The sequence below is a fragment of the Salvelinus alpinus genome, chromosome 32 (genome assembly GCF_045679555.1).
Source record: "Salvelinus alpinus chromosome 32, SLU_Salpinus.1, whole genome shotgun sequence".
Taxonomy (NCBI): domain Eukaryota; kingdom Metazoa; phylum Chordata; class Actinopteri; order Salmoniformes; family Salmonidae; genus Salvelinus; species Salvelinus alpinus.
This window is the reverse complement of record NC_092117.1, coordinates 11606233-11625981: the sequence shown is the minus strand read 5'-3', so window position 1 is coordinate 11625981 and position 19749 is coordinate 11606233. Positions and strand designations below refer to the sequence as shown.

General features: G+C 41.7%; 1 protein-coding gene across 2 annotated transcripts in view; it reads left to right on the top strand.

The window, feature by feature from the left end:
* Window positions 1-10741: 10741 nt before the first annotated feature.
* Window positions 10742-19749, top strand: part of tjap1 (tight junction associated protein 1 (peripheral)) — a 75156-nt gene continuing 66148 nt past the window's right edge. For both annotated transcript variants that reach the window (XM_071380169.1, XM_071380166.1), the window contains exon 1: window positions 10742-11108. The gene's annotated coding sequence lies outside the window, so the exon portion shown is untranslated. The remainder of the gene's footprint in view (window positions 11109-19749) is intronic.

Below are 19749 nucleotides of genomic sequence, written 5' to 3'. Positions count from 1 at the left end.
ATACATATGATTTGATTGGGAAATGAAAACCAAGTGTGCAGGGAACAAGACAAAACAAATGGATACATGAAAAATGGAGCGACGATGGCTAGAAAGCCGGTGACGTCGACCGCCGACCGAACAAGGAAAGGAATCGACTTCGGCGGAAGTCGTGACAGTAGCTGGGGATTTTAACAAAGCAACTTTGAGGAAAACGCTACCGAAGTTCTATCAGCAAATTGACTGTAGTACTTGCTCTGGACAAACACTCGACCACTGCTATTCCCCCTTTCGAGATGCCTACAAGGCCCTCCCCCGCCCTCCCTTCGGCAAGTCAGATCACGACTCCATTTTGCTCCTCCCTTCCTATAGGCAGAAACTCAGACAAGAAGTACCTGTGGTAAGGTCTATTAAATGCTGGTCTGACCAATAGGAATCCATGCTTCAAGATTGTTTTGATCACGTGCACTGACTGGCCGCGTCCTCAAAGCATGCGCAGACCAGCTGGCTGGAGTGTTTACGGACATATTCAATCTCTCCCTATCCCAGTCTGCTGTCCCCACTTTCGGTACAAGAACAAAGGTAACTAAATTACTATCGCCCCGTAGCACTCACTTTTGTCATCATGAAGTGCTTTGAGAGGCTAGTTAAGGATCATATCACCTCTAGCTTACCTGACAACCTAGATTGCACTACCCTATCCCATCTGGACAAGAGGAATACCTACGTAAGAATGCTGTTCATTGACTATATCTCAGCCTTCAACACCATAGTACCCTCCAAGCTCATCATTAAGCTCGGGCCCCTGGGTCTGAACCACGCCCTCTGCAACTGGGTTCTGGACTTCCTGACAGGCCAACCCCAGGTGGTAAAGGTAGGAAACAACATCTCCACTTCACTGATCCTCAACACAGGGGCCCCACAAGGGTGCGTGCTCAGCCCCCTCTGTACTCCCTGTTCACCCATGAATTCAGACGACAACAGTAGTAGGCCCGATTACCAACAATGACGAGACCGCCTACATGGAGGAGGTGACTGCCCTGGCGGAGTGGTGCCAGGAAAACAACCTCTCCCTCAATGTCAACAAAACGAAAGAGCTGATCGTGGACTTCAGGAAACATCAGAGGGAGCACGCCTCTATTCACATCGACGGGACCGCAGTGGAGAAGGTGGAAAGCTTCTAGTTCCTCTGCGTACACATCACTGACAATCTGAAATGGTCCACCAACACAGACAGTGTGGTGAAGAAGGCGCAACAGCGCCTCTTCAACCTCAGGAGGCTGAATAAATTCAGCTTGTCACCCAAAACCCAGACAAACTTTTACAGATGCACAATCGAGAGCATCCTGTCGGGCTGTATCACAGCCTGGCACTGCAACTGCACCGCCCTCATCACCGGGGGCAAACTACCTGCCCTCCATGACACCTACAGCACCTGATGTCACAGGAAGGCCAAAAAGATCATCAAGGACAACAACCACCCGAGCCACTGCCTGTTCACACCGCTACCATCCAGAAGGCGAAGTCAGTACAGGTGCATCAAAGCTGGGACCGAGAGACTGAAAAACAGCTTCTAATCAGAGAGGCTGCTGCCTACATTGAGACCCAATCACTGGCCACTTTAATAAATGGATCACTAGTCACTTTAAACAATGCCACTTCAATAACGTTTACATATCTTACATTACTCATATCATATGTATATATTATTGCACCTTGCCTATGCCGCTCGGCCATCGCTCAGCCATATATTTATATGTACATATTCTCATTCACCCCTTTAGATTTGTGTGTATTAGGTGGTTGTTGGGGAATTGTTAGATTACTTGTTAGATATTACTGCACTGTCGGAACTAGGAACACAAGCATTTCACTAAACCTACAATAACATCTGCTAAATATGTGTATGTAACCAATAAAATGTTATTTGAAAGACGGTGAATGTTATCGAAGAGTACCTGTCTTTTTTGAGGGTCCTTGTCTTTTTTGAGCAACACTGTAAAGTGGGCTGTGTACATAGAATCTGGGAGAGCTCAGTTTTTGCAAAAACCAGCCAGCATTGGCATGAACATAGGGCTAAGCTGGGGCCAAAAAGCTTTGTAGAACTCTCTGGGAAATCCATCTGGGCCTGGGGACTTGTTAGGTGGCATGGAGATAATTGCCTCTAGGACCTCCTCAGGAGTGAAGGGGGAGTTGAGATCTTCTTGGTCGGTCTCTGATAGTTTAGGTAGGGAGATTCCCTCTAGAAAGGAAGGGAGTTCTGCATCCGTATCTTTTCTCTCAGATGTATATCATTTGCAGTAAAAATCATGAAAAGTTAAATTGATCTCATTTGGATCATATGTGACCTCGTCATCTGCTGTTCGGATGGCCATGACTGTACGCTCTGACTGCTCTTTTTTTATTTTTTTTATTGGTAAGCAAGCAATCTGCTAGGCCTATTGCTATACTAATGGTATTTCTGTTTGGTAAAGATTTTTTTTTTTTTATCTCCCAAGAATAGTCCAAGTTTAGTTTAGTTTGGCTGCTTTAAGTTGACTCCAGGAGGCGCTGTCTGGGGGTTGTTTATGTACTTTTTCACAGCGTTTCAGCTCCCTCTCAAGATCTAACCTGTGTGCTTCCATTTATTTTTTCTTAAAGGAAGCATATGCAATTAGATGACCTCTTACTGTGGCTTTGGCATCGTCCCACATTGTGGCCGGAGAAACAGGAGAGTCTTTGTTGTCTATCCATGTAGTAACCAATGTATGGAATGCTTTGTTTGATAACATGGAGGTGTAGAATTTCCAGCACTTTGACATCGGGATGTGTTTACAGAGGTCAAAGCAGAGGTGGACAAAGGCGTTCTCTGAAAGAGCTATGGGTCCGATTGTAGGAAATGTAGGAAAATCTTTGGAATAACAATGTAATCTATACGAGAGTAGGTATAATGGACATTGGAGAAGTATGTATAGTCCATAGATGAGCTATTAGTCGCTCTCCAGATATTTATCAGTCCCATCTCTTTAGTAAGAGAATTCAACATCTTTGCCGATCTAGGGTTTGTGGTGGGGACTTGAGATGATTTGTCCAGAGTTGAATTGAGGGTACAATTAAAATCTCCAGCCAGCACTCCAAAGGAAACACAATGCTCATTGAACAGGGTTATCATTTTCAACATGAAAGCAGAAGTATCAGTGTTAGGGGCATATATATTTAAGATAGTAATTGATTGCACATACAGTCACCCAGTTATCAGAATAAATGTCCCCTCTGGATCAGATATGTTTTTGTCAATTATGAATGGAACATGCTCATGGATAAGTATGACTGTGCCTCTACTGTTTTAATTTGAAAGATGAGAAATACACCTGTCCCACCCACGCTCTGTGGAGTTTAGCATGTTCAGCATCACAGAGGTGTGTCTCTTGTCTGCTTTTTCCTTTTTGAGAGCACATAGTATTTTTTCTCCGTTTTATTGCATGACCTAGCCCATGGCAGTTCCATGTCAGTAGAGTTAAGGTACTAGTCAACGTCTTCGAACAGTAATCGAACTCTAGTGCAAGTCATCTCTGGGTATAGGTGGATAATAGTTACTGCTCCGATCACATAAAAGAAAAAGAAACGGTGTACATAAAATAACAATCTCTGAACGCCCCAGCCGAGTTCCCAAACAACTCGACATATCCTGTTGGATCTGTTAACCCCACTCTTAGTCACAATTCTGTGTTCCCGTTAGTTCGCAACGCCCAACATCTCCCGAGAGAGAACGAAAGGCCTCATCCTTTCTGCCCCGCAGTAAGTAAGTAACAACGTCACCCACATCCAGACCACAGTAAAAAAAATGGTGAGAAATGACGTAAATAAAATCAATAGACCAGCTAACAAATACATCCCCCAAAGGACATACGCCTAATCGTTTGGACTAAATAAAACAGACATGAGGGAGCAAATCACTAAGAGGGAATAGGATAAGTTATTTGTTATTATTAAAACGAAATATCGACAGGATAAGGCGGTCATAAACATTGGCATAAAATTGACACACAGCCTCTCATTAGGTCTGTAGATGTGTCGTAATCGACAGGCTCTCAATTGTGAAGGCCTATGTGATAAATACAAATAAAAAAGTAGGCTATAGGCCTAATATAAATTGACAGTATCTGATCACTTTGTCTGCCAATTAGCTTATGTTCTACAGACAAGATGAAAAGCCGTAAATTGATAATTTTCTCACTTGAAATAAAAGAGGAAATACAAGTAGGCTAAAACGTTAGTAGGCCGAGGTTAGCCTATAGGGCATATCCCTCTCTCAGCTAAAATAAATAAGAAATAGACGACTATAATGACATTTAGCTGGGCGGGTGGGTCATTGGACTACGGCTATATGTTGTCTTACCTCCATTAGTAATAACAGTAATCGCTTTTAGTCATTGGTCCATTTCTCAGTGGCCAGGATTGTCCTTCAAAAAACATTTAGCCTCTTCTGGAATTTGAAAGTGTCGCAGGGCTCCTTGGTGAAGAATCCTGAGCTCGTTTGGGTATTTGAATCCCCTGAAGATGCCACGGTCAATTAAGTATTCCAGCTGACAGGTCCTGGTGTAAAGTGAGTTTGCGTTTCCCACTGTATGGTGTTGATTTTCGCCGCCTATAGGACTTGTTCCTTGTTGGTGAATCTCAGGAAAGGTATGGTGACTGGGCGCGGGTGTTGACTCCCTGCTGGTGGGGGCCTCAGTGCTCGGTGAGCTCTCGAGTTCTATGGGCCTGTCGGTGGACAGGTGGAGCCACTCGGGGAGTTCATATTGCAGGTAGCGGATCAGTGGTATGTTTCCCGCTTCTTTTCCGGCCAGGTTTAATAGAACAAAGTTATTCCTTCGCCCCCTATTTTCCAGGTCCTCTATTTTCTTTTTAGCAGATGCTAATGTTTCCATGGTGTCTGTCAGTGAGTTTTCCATGGATAAGATTCGCCCCGGGTTGATGGTTATGCTTTTTCTGAAGCTAGCTGTTTCTTGGAGACTTTTCCCGCGGCAATTGCTCGAGTCCGGGTGAAAATATCACAAATAATGTCGCCTTTTGTAGCCGCCATGGCTTTTTTTGACTAAAGCTAATGGGTTTAACTTGAAGTGGAGGTAAAATTAAGAATTGGGCATTACTTGTGCTGAGCTCTCAGTTCATTCGGCCATCTGGTTTAAGGGTCACGTCACATTTCAGCTTTTACTTTTTTATTAATTTGTGACAATTTCGAAAAACATAATTCCACTTTGACAGTATGGGTTATTGTGTGTAGTGACAAATCTAAATTGAATCTATTTTAAATTTAGTCTGTAACAAAACAACATTTTGAAAAAGTCAAGGGGTGTGAATACTTTCTGAAGGTACTGTACCTTACCCCACTTCCACAACTTTGTCAATATGATTTGACCATGATAACTGATCATCCAATATTTCTCCTCGGAGTTCCGCTTAATCAACTATGGTATGTTTTTGAATTATTACTTTGGCGACTGAGGCACCAAATTTCCCACACACAGCTAAAACAGTTTAAAAAAAAAAGATTTGTAGATACAGGGCCATCATAGGATTAACGCATTAACCACACAGAAGCCCTTTTCCAATATGGCCGCCAAACAACCCAATGGGGTCTTATTGGATCAATTTCGCATGACCATACCTGTATGAAATGTAACTGTAGTATGCCCATTAATATCTTAAAATCTTCCAGAGATGCCAGAGATGTTAAATTATTCACAGAATTTTGGGAAGAATGTGATATTTTTGTATCTTTAATTGCAATATTTCATCTTCAAACATTTAAAATGGATATGTACATGTGAAAAGTCATGCATGTGATCTGATTCAAATGATATACAATGTTGTCCTATTAACTGTTTTCATAAAAAAATAAACTGCATACATTACAATGTAAAATTCAATAGGAATGCCAATACGTTTTAACCTAATATCTTTATGATGAGAGCAGCAAACCATTACATAGTCTAAATTAAGATCTATTCTTACTTTGAGGCCATAGCAGATTGGTCTGTTAATAGAATACTAAAAGTAATATAATTGGCCTTAACAGGTCCAACATCAGATTTACTACATGGTAACGGAATATACGTAGAAGGTTTATAGTTCTCATAATGAAAACAGTTGATAGGACAACATTGTATATCGTTTTAATCATCTTAAATTCCTGACTATTTACATGTATAAATAAATTGTAAATGTTTGAATATTAAATATTTCAATTAAGGATCAAGACAGAAATCAGAAATCGGCGATTCGGACAGCTTTTTGTGCACATTCTTACCACATTTGTGTGAATAATTTAACATCTTTGTAAATCTGGCACTCCTGGCTCATTTGGTTGTGTATTCTACATCACTATGAACATTTTACTATATTATTGGGCATACTACAATTATATTTTATACAGGTATGGTCATGCAAAATTCATCCAATAAGTCGGCAATATTGGAAAAAGGCTTCTGTGTGGTTAATGTTTGAATCCTGTGATAGCCCTGTATTTACAAATATTTGTAAAACCTGTTTTATCTGTTTGTGTGAAATTTGGTGCCTCTATCACCAAAGTTACAATCCAAAAACATATGGCTAAGCTTCCAACATCCTAATGCCAATAGCAGAATATGGGGGATTTATAAACAATAGTTGTAGTTGGTGCTTTCAAAGTTGGTTACTGTATATTATATATCATTTGAAAGGTAATTTCATGAGCTTTCAGAATCACATGTCAAACAAAGTTTAAAATGTAACAGGATTGCCGTTTTAAAGCAATTTATACAGGTAATTCTGATATGTACCCTAGAGGTCAAAAATCAAAGTACTGTCCATCTGAACATTCCGAAAATGTGTCTGATGGATAGGTGTGAATCTAAGTTTTCCAATGACACATGACTAAAGGGTATACATGTGCAATAACTTGTATACTCACAGTGTTTATAATAGGGTCAAATCCCTATGGGAAAAATGAATGGGATGGAGGTATGAAAGAATGAGTGATAACCGGAGAAAGCTCCAGCTGCTGCACTGCTATCACACATTTTCCTCTAGGGACATAGACCTTCAAAAACATCCCTATGAGACATCGTCACGTCACCCTAAGTGAGCCCAACCGACCCCCCCTCCATGCTCATCGACAATTAGGAGCGTAATTTCTGCTACCAATCCTCCCCTTGTGGTTATGTCTGTTAATGCTAGAGATAGAGATAATATAGTGAATTTCCCTCTCATTTATTTGAAGGCAGCATGTAACTGTTGTCTCATTTCATCCTATTAGAGATGTCCAGGAGCGACACAGGGGTTACATTCAATCACTCTTCTGTGAAATGTAATGTCTGAGAGCTCTGAAACCTCCATTCAACAAGCTATACAGCCAATCAGTCATTGTTTATGTCGGTGAATAACAATTTGTAACACTTCAAATGTTGAGAATTGTAAATAGTTATTTAGGGGCCTTGCCACTACTTGAGCGGAACAGGCATGTCGGTTTTGTAAACCATAATGACACTCCATCAGAAGACAACAGGGGAAAGGATCTGGCAGGCTCTGTCACTCTGCCTTACCCACATTAGTGACATGAAGCTCTGCGACACCACAGCGGAAGAGGAGCAGATTTTCCCGCTGTGCCACGAATGGGTTTTCCAGCAAGCCAGAACGTTCTCCAACCAAGGAAAACAAACATAGCCGGGGGCTGAACCTGCTGGTGTGAAAAGGGGAAACGGTGGCTCTCTCAAGGTTCATGCTGCCTCTTCATGAGAATATTAGAATCAAAACATGTTTATACTTTTATGTGTGGCACACTAATATAACCCTTCCCATCTAGTTAACACAAACAACCAAAGTTGCCTATTGTGGAATGGATTCTAGTTTAGGTTTGGTCTAGTTTGATTATAATTTAGATTCTCTTTTAAACATAAAGAAAAATATTTAAAAAACAGATGAATCCCCATTTTAGCATCTTAGTGTATTTACACATAATATGCTTACATCCTCAATGTATCCAAAAGGTTGTTGTAGTAAAAATCTGTGGTTTAAAGTACTTACGTAAAAAGACTTTAAAGTACTACTTTTACTTCACCACATTCCTAAAGATACATTTTCCCTGACACCCAAAAGTACTTGTTACATTTTGAATGCTTAGCAGGACAGGAAAATGGTCCAATTCACAACCTTATCAAGAGAACATCCCTGGTCATCGCTACTGCCTCTGATCTGGTGGACTCACTTAACACAAATGCTTCATTTGTAAATGATGTCTGAGTGTTTGAGTGTGCCCCTGGCTATCTATAATACTTAAGTATATTTAAAAGCAGATACTTTTAGACTTTTACTCAAGTATTATTTTACTGGGTGACTTTCAATTTTACTTAAGTCATTTTTTATGAAGGTATCTTTGCTTTTACTCAAGTATGACAACTGTACTTTTTCCACCACCGGTAAAAACAAAGCCTGGGTGATGGTACAATGGTTTCCTTTGCTGTTTTAACACAAAAAAACGGAATTACCAAACTGCCGTGTTTCCAAAAGTTTTCTTTGACCTTGCAGTTTATGTTTTCAGTAATATGCCTACAGAGCTTTGTGAAAGGTTTTTGGGCATGTTCTACCATGAAATTGCATATTGTATTTTGAAAGCACTTACCTTTTCATGCGACTCTTAATTATTCCTAAATAAACAATATCTCAACTACCGTAATCCGCTTCTCTCTGTTGCTCACCCCCCCCCCCCCCCACCCACCTGCCTGTGCAGATTTGAGAGGATTTTGTTTGATGAGGAGACAGTGATCACAACGCTCTGGTTTGCTGGTTTTCTCATGTGTTGGGGGAAATTATTCATGATGACTCATTGTTTTTAATTCATTCAAATTTTTTTCTAGCTCCTCCACCTAAAATGCAAATGACTCACTCACCAGCCTGCTCCCCGTCATGATGTGAGGCTTGCTGAAGTGCTGGGCCAGTGGACTCTGACCCCTATGGCGTGACACGTGTTCTCTACCTTCTGTTCTCAGGTCAGCTGTCTGCACTTCTAACAGGCAGGTAGAGCATTAGTATGCAAACTCCTGCTGGGCCTGACAGGAAAGGGCCTCCTCACCTGATGAAACCAAACAACAACCAGCACATTAGAATATAGAGAGATATGCAACTGCAGGAGCATTGTTTTGTGCTGTTGAAAGATGAATGCAGGTTAATTAATTGTCTTACTAGAGGGTATGGCAAGGTGCTGTTGACAACATTGTTTGAAATGTTGTAGAACTAGTGATTCTAAACAATGACTTCTGAGACAACCATAAGTGCCTTATATCATTTACCTACTTTAATCTTATATAATCCTAAAGTGGTTAATCATTCTGCGGCAGGTAGCCTAGTGGTTAGAGCGTTGGACTAGTAAATGAAAGGTTGTAAGATCGAATCCCCGAGCTGACAAGGTAAAAACTTGTTGTTCTGCCCCTGAACAAGGCAGTTAACCCACTGTTCATAGGCTGTCATTGAAAATAAGAATTTGTTCTTAACTAACTTGCTGAGTAAAATAACAATTTTAAAACACTTTTTATTTGTCCAAATATAGCCTATACCATTGCCAACCCCTGTGTAATAATTGATTCAGTTTAAAATGGCAGGACGCCTGGAATGAGCAATCATTGATGAAGTTAACTGAACTGGTTTTCTGCTCTGAGGAGTGCTCATCTTTGCTCATGGAGCCACAAATGTGTCAACTAGGATCTGAGACTGCCACCTGCTGCTCAGCCTCTATGTGTAACACATCAGGAGCCCAGAGGACCCTCACTGTGTTTACAATGGCAGCCCATTTCTGATCTTATTTTCACTAATTGGTCTTTTGACCAATCAGATCAGAAAAATATCTGGTGTGAAAAGGGCTGATGTCAGTGGAAAAATAATCAGAATTGGGCAGCCTCTTTTCTCCCAACGCTTTGTTCTGGCTCATTTTGTCCAAAAAACAAAGATTCCTGCAGTAGCCTACATTTCAGATATTACTTGAAATATTTTGGGATTTCCTATCCTGTAAATACAATTATGAATTATTGTTTTGTCTTCCACTTGGGATCAATGGTGAAGATGCATAAAGATGGAGAAATTCAGATATGATGCCATCGTTTCAGCATTATCTACAGAGTTTTTAAACTACAGCGCGCGACATGGTTCAATGAACCAACAAATCAGCAAAAACTACTTTTTAGTTTTTTCTAATTGCTGCTGTCTTGGAACTAGAATTGGGATCAGGTATACTGTGCTAATGCCCATACAAAAAAGAGTAACCATGGGTGTGACAAAACATGTATTTTTTTACTGCTCTAATTAAGTTGGTAACCAGGTTATAATAGCATTAAGGCACCTCAGGGGTTTGTGGTATATGACCAATACACCACGGCTAAGGGCTGTTTCCAGGCACTCTGTGTTGTGCATGCTTAAGAACAGCCCTTAGCCATGGTATGTATATTGGCCATATCACATCCCCTCAGGCCTTATTGCTTAAATGGCCTATGTTGGGCAGTAGGCCTAATTTAATTGACATCATGAAGTAGATTATTGGGCACTTTGCTATAAACGTTTAACATTTAAACCTTTAACCCTTTAGCCTATTATTAAATTAATGTACTTCAATTGATATAAAAAATAGCACCTTCACTTATTATGTCTACCATGAAACTAGTGGCCTATGAAGTGCTGCAGCTAGCGCAAAGTTGGAAGAGCCCACCTGCCATCCCATTTCCAGAATATCATGAACGTCAGGACGCGCACTGCGTGGGGATTCCTAGGATTACCCAGCGTACCCCGCGGGTAAAGATGGCGATAGATGAAGAGGGTAGGAGATCAACTTTGGCCGTGAACAACCATAGCTGAATTTCGGTTTAATAGAGAATAAACCATTTGTTATCGTTTGTGTAAGTGCTTAATGGTTAGGCACTTATATAATTGTCATTCGTGAGTCTAGTCTACGCAACGTGATCGAATAATTACAGCGCATGAGCTTCCTTCCTTGCGACCAAACTGCAGACAGCGTCCGTCCTAAGAAGAGCGGATAAAGTTTATTACGGATCTGACTCAGCCCTCTGACACTGATTTTTAAAAATGTATTATTTGGGGTAACTATAACAGCAGACATTAAACAGGTAAGATTTAAGTTTAGCTGTCTATATTTATAATAATCTAAACAAGCAAACGTTTGTAGATGTGTTATTTTTGAACAGAATTCGATACAATACCTTTTGAAGTGGGCCACAGAAAGGATTTCGATGGGGATGTACTTTCGTTATCGCGTGACCGGTTAATCATGACAACAAATCGATGGCTTATTTTTATTAATTTTAGCTAAATTGTTAACATAGATATCGGAGATATTTTGCATTTGTTTTAACTGGCTAAGTCATTTGCATCGACTGTGAATCATTGAGTCGGACATTGCCGCAGGCTATGTCGTGTGAGTAAGTATCGACAGAGGTGCCCGTTTGTATTTAAAGCCTACTCAATGTTTTTATGATTTGATCTGACCGATAAATCCACCGTTGACTGATATTGATGGCACTGAGCTAGTGGTGGATTCATTACGTTTTGCATCAGAAAACGTTTACGGTGTAAGAAACCAAACGAAGGTAAACGGAACGAAATGGGGAGGGACCTACTTGAATTTGTCCAATAGAAACTCGTTTGCTTAGTAATGTAAACGATTGACGAAACGTTTTGCAACCGAATCTGCATAATGAGTATGCCAGTATGCTGTCAATGCATCACTATCTCGATTGCTAAAGTAATATGGCCTCAGATTTGCTAACTCTGATTCGTCCATATCGTTTGATCTAAGCACCTGTCATTTTTCACTTTCAAGAAAACCTCATGAAATTCGAGGTCGGGAGACAATTCCTTCTTTAAAAGTTGAAATCAAAACTTGATATGGGTAGTTGACTAGACGCCCATTTAAAAAAAAAATCCATAATGGCAAAATTGTTATACAATACTAAAAGCTTTTTTATTTATTTTTATTTTTACTTGAATCATGAGTCAATTCATGCAGTGTATAATGTGTTTTCTTACAATGAACCAACCGTGACAAGTGTTCAATGGTGTGACTGTCCCAGGTAAGGTAGTGAAACTTTGAACTTAAGTCAATTTAATTTGTAACAGAAATGTATTTCAAGAAAGAATAGTCCCCCCCCCAGTCTATTCATGATATTTCCAAATAGTTTTGATTGCTTTTAGGGCCAACATTTAATCAATGTCCACTTAGTGTGACACAATTCTGTGATTTAAACAATGAACCAGCATTTGTGCACCATTGTGCTGTGCAGGATTCTGCAATAAGGAAGTACAGACATGGCTTGAACACATTTGTAAGCTTTATATCAGAAATATTTATCAAAATATTGCACTTCATTGCAATAAAAGGGGTCTGTTTCTTAGTCCTTTGATGTGATGCCTTTTGAATTTATATATGCAAATAATTTGTACAATTAAGGGAAAAAAGCAACGAAAACATGTTGTGGTGAAGTGTTAGGCTTACTGTTAACAATAAGGCCCAAAATGGACCAACAGTTTGAGATTTCCAACGGAGTGAGAGCTTTTTCCCCCCCTTACACGGAACCCAAACCGGCTGCGCGCGTGCGCCATCGTCCATACATTTATTTTGTTCACCTACACCAAACGCTATCACCAACACGCAGGTTAAAATATCAAAACAAACTCTGAACCAATGACATTAATTTGGGGACACATCGAAAAGCATTAAACATTTATGATAATTTAGCTAGTTAGCTTGCACTTGCAAGCTAATTTGTCCTGGGATATAAACATTGAGTTGTTATTTTACCTGAAATGCACAAGGTCCTCTACTCCTGACAATTAATCCACAAATAAACCGGTCAACCGAATCGTTTCTAGTCATCTCTCCTCCTTCCAGGCTTTTTCATCTTTGAACTAACATGGTGATTGGCATCTAAACTGTCATAGTATTACTACACTGACCAGCAACACAGTTCGTCTTTCAATCACCCACGTGGGTATAACCAATGAGGAGATGGCACGTGGGTACCTGCTTCTATAAACCAATGAGGAGATGGGAGAGGCAGGACTTGCAGCGCGATCTGCATCAGAAATAGAAAGGACTTCTATTTTAGCCCTTGGCAACACGAGCAGTGTGGGAGCAATAATTGAATAACACAGATTTCTAAATTTATTTTGCAACGCGCACACGACATGAGCGGTGTGGTCAGACTGTTAGTGTGACATGAAGATGGTGTCACTCCAGGGGACTTAGCCTGTTAATAAACTTCTATAATGACATTTTTAAACTTATTGTTCATCAAATAACACTTATTTGCGTTAGACCTATTTGTATTCTGTTGCAATTTCTATCATTTTAAGTGGTTCTGATTGAAATTGTATGTATTCATTCTCCCACGCCTGGATTCTCACTCTCAGCAGGTGAACATTGTTTCAGCATCCTCTGGGTCTGTCTCTGCCATCTGGGGAGGGTCTAGTTATTTTACCTGGCCGTAGTGATAGTGCAGACAGATATTGGGGTCTGGCTGTAGTACTTCCATTCCTGGTTCTCACTCTCTGTATTAGGACACACCGAGAGGATGGTCTATCAGTCCCACTCCTGACCAATTTGCATACGTGATGCATCCTGGGAGGGCCCTCATCAACTGTGCCTCTTTTAGAGACTGTTCCCTCATGCTCTACCTGGTTGATCCTGCCATATTCTTTTCACAAAAAAAGATGAATCCATGCAAGTCTAAGTGCACATGGTCGGTACAGGGAATCTGTGAATGGCTCATTAAATCAGTTATGGTTCCATTGATCGCTCCAATGTTACTTGTAACTGTGGCAGTTCTAGTGCTAAGACGTGCCAACAAGTGCTGACCTTCGAGGACATGGGCAATTATCAGACCCAAAACCCATACGGGTTGCTATCGGGTTCCCCACCTGCTTTTGGTAGTCCTTCGCAGCACTGGCGTCTCATTCGAATTTCTGCCTTATCAACTTTTGATGGTAGTTTCTGTGCCTACCATGGTGACCAGGGTTAACGGGGAATCAGGGTTCGATTCCGGAGAGGCTGCCTAAAACGGCTACCACATCCAAGGAAGGCAGTAGGCATGCAAATTATTCACTCCCGACTCGGGGAGATAGTGACGAAAAATAACAATACAGGACTCTTTCAAGTCCCTGTAATTGGAATGAGTACACTTCAAATCGTATTACTGATGTGTGTTAGTGTTCCCCCATGGCCATATCTCCATGTTACAGCGCCTGTTTACAGAAGACAAGATGCGACCACCTGTGCTAATTAGCTATCTAGCATGCTCCGAACACCTGTCTGAGTCTGTAATACCAACATGTTTTAAGCAGACCACCATAGTGCCTGTGCCCAAGATCACTAAGGTAACCTGCCTAAATGACTACCGACCTGTAGCACTCACGTCTGGAGCCATGAAGTGCTTTGAAAGGCTGGTCATGGCTCACATCAACACCATTTTCCCAGAAACCCGAGACCCACTCCAATTTGTATACCGCCCTAACAGATCCACAGATGATGCAATCTCTATTGCACTCCACACTGCCCTTTCCCACCTGGACAAAAGGAACACCTACGTGAGAGTGCTATTCATTGACTACAGCTCAGCGTTCAATACCATAGTGCCCTCAAAGCTCATCAATAAGCTAAGGCCCCTGGGACTAAACACCTCCCTCTGCAACTGGATCCTGGACTTCCTGACGGGCAGCTCCCAGGTGGTAAGGGTAGGTAACAACACATCTGCCACGCTGATCCTCAACACAGGGGCCCCTCAGAGGTGCGTATCTCAGTCCCCTCCTGTACTCCCTGTTCACTCATGACTGCACGGCCAGGCACGACTCCAACACCATCATTAAATTTGCCGATGACACAACAGTGGGAGGCCTGATCAACGATGAGACAGCCTATAGGGAGGAGGTCAGAGACCTGGCCGTGTGGTGCCAGGACAACAACCTTTTCCTTTATAAAATATGTGGGTGGTACATTTATTCCATCATGCTTGTCTCTGTAGGGAGAGCAGTAGTCTAGCTCTAGCAGAAGTCTAGTGGTGCTTTTCCATTGAGACTTACCCACACACCAGTGGGCTGCCAGTGTTTTATGAGAAGACTACTAGTGGTCAATGTATTTGTTGGCCAATCATTCATCAGAAATATAGTGTAGTGAAACTTCCACGCAGTCAAATGTGTTCCCTGCTTCTGGTTTGTAGCCATACTGTCTTTTGTCCTTGTGTTTCTTGACTTGTGGTACAAATGTGTCTTTTGTAAAGAACTTTACTTGAATTGTGGTTTAACCAGAATGCCATTGTCTGTATTGCAAAACATCTCGGGTCATAATGAGTTACATTTCCCTGGAATTGATGCTTGGGAAAAGGCAAACCCAGCCTCCCCCACTACACTGATAACATTTAGTTTACTGACGCTGTTATAACATGGACGGGATGCACACTAGATGTTTTCACGGCTCCGCCTGTACCCGAGACCGATCCAGAATTCTAAATAATATCACGGTCTGGGTTGGATCTGATATGATTGTCTCGGATATGTGTACATTTTAACTGACTTGTCCGGAAAGGGCCTGTACAGACCCGAACGCTGCTGTAGAGAGAGAAATTGCATAATTTATGCTGCTGCTCTTGCTTTTCACGAGAGTGTAGCTTGTTGTTGGCCCATCGTGAGTCATCAAAGCGGCAATAGGCTACTGTCAGAGCCTTGCTCTGTGTGTGGCAGAAAATAGATACTTCGTCAATGTAAAATTGAATTAAAATGACGAAACTAAAAGAACCAACAGGTAGGGTGCAACTTAATATTATGAAGAGTTATTTGTCGGATTAGAAAGCGCTTGCACTGCAGCCTCAGTCTAGCTAGCTAACATTAGATAGCTTAACTAGCAGTTAAGACTGGTACTACAATCATATTTGATGATAAATAACCTAGCTATGGCAGCTATTAATCTACAGTAACGTGTGTCTTGGTTGGTTACTGTCTCTTGCTGCCTCCTCCCTGTGTCACTCGCTCAAAGTACGGCCCCTCCCCGCCTGCTAGAGCGGCACTTCTCTCCCTCCTCGGGCTTTATCAGTTCTGGTTAATAATGTAGCTTAAATTACTTTTCTGCTGCTTCCCTCACTGGATCTGACCAGGTCTATATGTCCTCGGGTCTGTTCGGAACAGGTCTCTACGTTTAAAAAAATAAATGTATGTGTTTCCGGTCTGGGTGGGAAAGCCCCAGGTCAAATTTTTGGGACCCGTGAAGACCTATAATGCACACTCCATGTGGTGTGTTGACAGATGTAGCTGAGTGTGTGATTTCAGCTGGATAACTAGGCTAAGGCAATCCGCATTTTATTAAAGGGATAGTTCACACAAATTACAAAATTATTCACTGGTTTAATTACCCTATGTCCCTGGCACTGTTTCCAAATGCAAATGTTTTAGCGTGTGTGGCACATCCCATTCATCATGGTACTGATATTAGCATTTTTTGTGCATCTTGTCCAAATCATCCGAAAGTATCTCAAATTGATTCTGAATCTGTCATTTATAGATGATTTAAACATGATATACGAAAAATGCTAATATCGGTACCATGACTTGAATGGGATTTGTGCCACAAATGCTCAAAAGTAAGCATTTGGAGACGGTGCCAGGGAAACTAAACTAAAGCAGGGATTCCTGTCATACCAATATGTAATTTTGTAATTTGAGTAAAATATCCCCTTAAATGTTTAATGAGATTTCATTTTTTGAGAAGTACGAGCAGAGAGAAGAAAAAAAAGTGGACCTTGTTAAAATATTACAGCAAACTTGTATGTCCTAACTGCAGTGTGGACAGCACTCTTCTGTTGTTCTATGTGTCTGCTCCGGGCAGGAGGGGCACCTCTACTACACTGGTTCAGCAGCCTAAAGAGCTAGGCTGTTCTGCTCCGCTCGTTGTCTCCCCTGAGAGGGAGCCTCTGCCACCAGTCCCAGAAAGTTCTCCTCACTCTGGGGCCCACGTGGTAGGCACACACTCATGAGGTTTGTGGGTGTAGTGGTGGAATGATGAGCTTGGCGTGGTAGTTTAGAGCCCGATAAATCCAGCTTTGAGAGAAAGGAGTTAAAAAAAAAATCTAATCAGAATGAGTGTGGTTTGGTAATATAGAGCTCTCTTTGGGTTTTGTCAATTAGGAAAGAGACGTTAGGATTTGTGGCAAGATTACACTTTTGAGTATTGGCTGCTGATGGATCAGAGTGAGATTGAATAGAGCTGATGTTGGAGCTTGTAAAATAAAATGGTTCACCAATATGTGGAAATGAAATCTTTGTTGCACCTGTGTTTTAATAAGGAGAGCTGTGCCGGAAGCCTGTGCTCTTCACCATGATGCCACCTCTCCTTTTTTTTTTTTTTATTGAAGAAAATTTGTTGCAAAAAAAACAAGTCTGTGGGGGCTGGCTTTGCAATAAACCTGACACTCACCGTCATGGGTTGGACCTGGTAATAAAACTTGACTGATTTGTAGCTGAGATATTAATCATCCTCTGGGCGGAAGCGGAATGTCTGGGGCAGTGGATTTGAGCTGAATCCGAGCCAGCCCGGCTACTGCGTGACTGTTCATTATCCCTGCTGCTGAGTATCCAGAAAGCTGCTGCTAGCGCTTGGAAGTGACGTGAACACAGGACAGTCCCTACCATTTACCAGGGAGCTCAGCAGACAATTGTTGATCTGTGTGTGTGGAGGGGGAAGAGCCAGGGGGCTGGTGAAAGGGAGGATGGTCTCTGAAACCCGTAGCCGTGGGGCGCGAGCTGTCCTTCAGTGCCCCCGTTTTGGTGGAATGCACTTCAGAAAGCAGCACCATGCGATTCTTATGCAAATTTACCCTTCAGCCACATGCTCCCATTGCCATCCTGTCAGGACTCTCTTTCTGTTTGTTTAGTTGGCCGTTTCCAATTATCTGTGACCCGCCACATACTTTCCGGTTGGTCTCAAACAGAGGTGGATATAAACAACCTGCACTATAGTGTTTGTTTGCCAGCAGTTCAAGACAAATCGTCTCTCTAAATGATTGAATCTGCAACCGAACTCCACCAAAGCTTATTTTATACAGTCTATACGCTAGATGTTTGGCCATCTCTTACTTAAACAGCAATTATTTTTTTTCACCATGCTCTTTATTATTTTATCTGTTAGCTCCCTCCCTACCTCATTCACATCTTAAATGCTTCTCAGGGATTATTGGAAGTTAATGAAGTTACTTGTTTCCTCATTATAACCTGTTCAGATGTCTAAGTGAAAGGTCATTGCTTCAGAGAAGAGGCGGTGGACTGTTACGTGCGCACTCCATCTCTCTTAGAAAGTAATCCAACCTAATTAGTATCATTGAACATAGGTACATTCAGAGTGTTAATTAAATGTTTTGAAAAGGGGATGAATGACACTGAATGACAGTGAATTGATTAGGGTACATTTGAGGCATTATTGAAACCAATTATCATGACATGTCAGGTGCATGCTTGGTAGGTCACACCAAACAATTCAGTTGAACATTGGCTACCACTGAGCTTTTAATAAGCATATGCCTATATATATATATTTTTTGGAGAGTTTTATAACTCCGTTAACTCAAAGTAAAACAATTGAGGCCATAGTCTTTTTAGTCGATTTCTCCTCACTAGTGTTGCCAATGGCTAAATTTACTGGTAAGAATAACTTATCTAGGCTATACACCCATCCCTCAAGACGACATTAAACAGTTTGAAAAGTAACCTTGGGAGAAGTTGCACAGTCCCTTTATGTCCTTCAACACAAACACCTTCTTTCTCTCTTAATCTGATGGATCCCGGTATATCCAGTTTTCAAATTGAATCATTTATCTAGGCGTTTTGCACATTTTGTGAGTATTTAAAATGAATTGTCGCCCGTGACAGCCTGCTGCGGTATTTTTACAATGGCATACAACCACAGCCAATCAAAACGCCTCTCCCCTCCCTCCATACCCACTCCATCAAACCTTCCTTCCCTAACTTATTCCTGTTGCTTACCTTCCCTTTTTTAGACCTGGCTGGCTGTGTCTCAGTCAGAGGCTGGGAAACCGTACTCCTCAGCACAAAGTCTTGAAGGCCTTAGCTAGCTAGGCTAAAGACATCGGGTGCATCCTATCCGAAGAGTTCGGAACAGTTTGTGCATATATTTTGTTCATATTGGTCTTCGCCAAGGGTTTTTCGGCTGTTCGTGCGCACACATTTTTTTATTTTCTTGTGGCAAACCCCTTCGACAGTGATTGGTCAACCGTAGGGAGTGTTTGTCATTCAACGGGAGGTGACTCGTTTTCATGCGAATTACGGCAATTAATTACAGATTTCTTGTCTTAGTTAGAATGGATCTATGGGTATACTGGCTACAGCGTCTCGAGGGGCAAAACAGTATTATTGCCGCTTTTTTCTCTGCTAGGAGCAAACCGAACCTAACAGCTTACCTCTCTGTGCCTGCCTCCCACTGCTACCAGCTCTGCTGGCTGGGGCTTAACTCCCTGCATCCTGGGATTCTCCAGGTGTGACTGTCTGTGTGGCCAGCTGCTACTGGCGGCAACACCGGGATGAGGAGCGTAGCTTCATTTCAGAGCTTCTGACTGGCCTGGCTCATTAGGCTATAGGCCTCTCATTCTGGCTGCCACTAGAGCTACTTCTTTGCCTACATCCTCCACTGCTTATCATTCACCCCTTATCATAGCAACTTTCCCTTCCACTACAGCCTATCTTTATTCAGGAAGA